A 2,257-nucleotide genomic window follows, 5' to 3' on the forward strand; every position below is an offset into this window, starting at 1 on the left:
TCATATTCTTCCTTAATTATGTGCTAATAATTTGATTTCTGTCACAGATGGATCCGGCAGAGGAGAGAAGACATTCAAAGAGGCAACAGGATCACATAAACATGCTAGGGTTCGTCAGCGATTCAGAGTATGGGATTCCCAAAAGGTGTCCATGTGGTGGTAGAATCATCGATGAGGTTCGCCGGAAGGACCACTACGACACTCTTCCGGGAAAGCGGTTCTTCACATGCAAGAACTACGAGGTAAGTTTGATTTTAAACGCTTTGATTATCGTTTATGGGTTTGCAAATTGTAGAGTGTCTGATATTTGTTTATGGTGTAACCAAGGCTGATGGATTCCACTATCGTCAGCCTTGGGTGATAGGTGTGCAGGAGGAGATCGAAAGGTTGACTAAGCGGGTGGAGGAGGCTGAAGAAGTGATGTTGGGGTCGTCGAATCTCTGTAAACTGATCGACAGACTGGAGGTTAAGTGACAACACATTTTCAATACTTGTGTGGTATGTTTTGCGTGACTAACACTTTTTGTTTGATGTTTACATGTCCAGGATCAGGTTAAAATGCTCTCTGAGCAGGTAGATGACCTCACCGTGCAGGTTGCTACGTTGGAGAAGGTCTGCTTCGAATGAAACCGAAGGTAAGACTCAACCCCACTTTAGATGTAGTTCGAAAATGGCTGTTACAAATTGTTGATTGGTATAACCAGTTTAGCTATTTAATAAGTTAACTAAAAGTTATGAAAGCTTAAAAGATAACTACAACAATAACTACAACTCCACCTAGAACTCTAACTACAACTTTTAAAAATCTAGAATTAATTTTTTGTTGGTTGTTGGTTGCTGTGAACTCTTAATAGATTGTACTTAGGTGTAGTTAATATTTTCCAGTGAGTTGATGTGTATTCACTGCCGTTTGTGAAGTACTTGTGGTAGGTAGAGTTTGTTTAATTCTTCTGCTTTAGTTAATTATCTCAAATGAAAGCAAAAACTAGTTTATAAAACATAGCAAATCCACAACTAAAAACACACAAACATTTAAACAACAAACCAAACCCAAAAGAAAATGGAAACTTTCTCCTACAACTCTCCCGGGTTTGTTAACCATCTAGCTTCGCAGAGCAGTCCCCCAAAAGACGTGGACTCTGCTGAGGCAGTTGGTAACTCACCCGGGTTAGTTAAACCTTTGGAAAGAAGAAAGTGGGTTGTCAAAGAAGACCTTGTGCTCATTAGCGCTTGGTTGAACACGAGCAAGGATCCCATAGTCGCTAATGAGCATAAGGCAGGAGCGTTTTGGAAGAGAATGGAGGAGTATTTTAACTCAAGCCCTCAGCTCATTGGCGCCGTTCCTAGAGAATGGAGTCAATGTAAGCAGATGTGGGGAAGGGTGAATGAGCAGGTGTGCAAGTTCGTGGGTTGCACATGACATCTTCTTAAATGACTTTAATGTCAAGTTCGCACTTGAACATTGCTGGAGGGAGCTGAGATTTGATCAGAAATGGAGGTCACACGCGTTGTCGAAAGATGGTGGAAAGGAGAAGAGGAAGGAAGCATGTCCGGAGGTGGTGGCTGACGATGAAGAGGTGAGGCCTCCTGGTGTAAAGGCGAGCAAAGCAGCGAAGCGCAAGAAACACGGGAATGAAGCAGCTTATGATCAAATAGAAACCATTTGCTAGCTCTGTAAAATAACATTTCCAAACAAAAGATCCTTGATCGTCTCATTGGCAAAAATGAGGAGACTCTTTCTGATCAAGAAAAATCCCTTAAGTATAAACTAATTGGTGAAATGCTTTGAGTTGGTTAGTGCCTTGTATTGGTGCTTTGTTTAGGTTGCTTTGCTTAGCGTGATCGGATGGAATGTTTACGTTTCTTAGCTTAACTTGATTTGATGCTTAACATGAATTATTGATTGGGTTTTATTTTCTTTTGCAGGTCAGAGAGTGCAGGTCACGGGTTGGAGTGAAGGTGTTGGAGGTGATCAGTCGTTGCAGGTGAAGCCTAGTTGTTTTTTTTTTATGTTGCGGGTAGTTGGACTTTAGACCATCTTTGGTCACGGGAAAGTGTAGTGTTTTGTTTCTTGCTACACTTATTTCATTCACGGATTGTCTAGTATGTATTGTGTGAGTCACAACTTGATTCACGGATTATGTAATATGGTTTCAAACTCTCTATATATGTTTGCATTGTATCATTATATGAAATAGCACTTCTCTCACTTATTACTCTCTATCAAGTTCATTCTCTTATAGCACTTCTCTTTGTA

The 2,257-nt window shown here is 40.7% G+C and overlaps 1 long non-coding RNA gene across 1 annotated transcript; it reads left to right on the plus strand.

The window, feature by feature from the left end:
- The first annotated feature begins 213 nt into the window (after positions 1-213).
- LOC106334191 lies at positions 214-2,049 on the plus strand. The gene is made up of 4 exons (XR_001268547.1): positions 214-242; positions 328-465; positions 547-635; positions 1,927-2,049. It is a non-coding gene; the product is annotated as an uncharacterized LOC106334191 (long non-coding RNA).
- The last annotated feature ends 208 nt before the right edge of the window (positions 2,050-2,257 follow it).

Source organism: Brassica oleracea, chromosome C3 (genome assembly GCF_000695525.1).
Source record: "Brassica oleracea var. oleracea cultivar TO1000 chromosome C3, BOL, whole genome shotgun sequence".
In the NCBI taxonomy this organism is placed as follows: Eukaryota; Viridiplantae; Streptophyta; class Magnoliopsida; order Brassicales; family Brassicaceae; genus Brassica; species Brassica oleracea.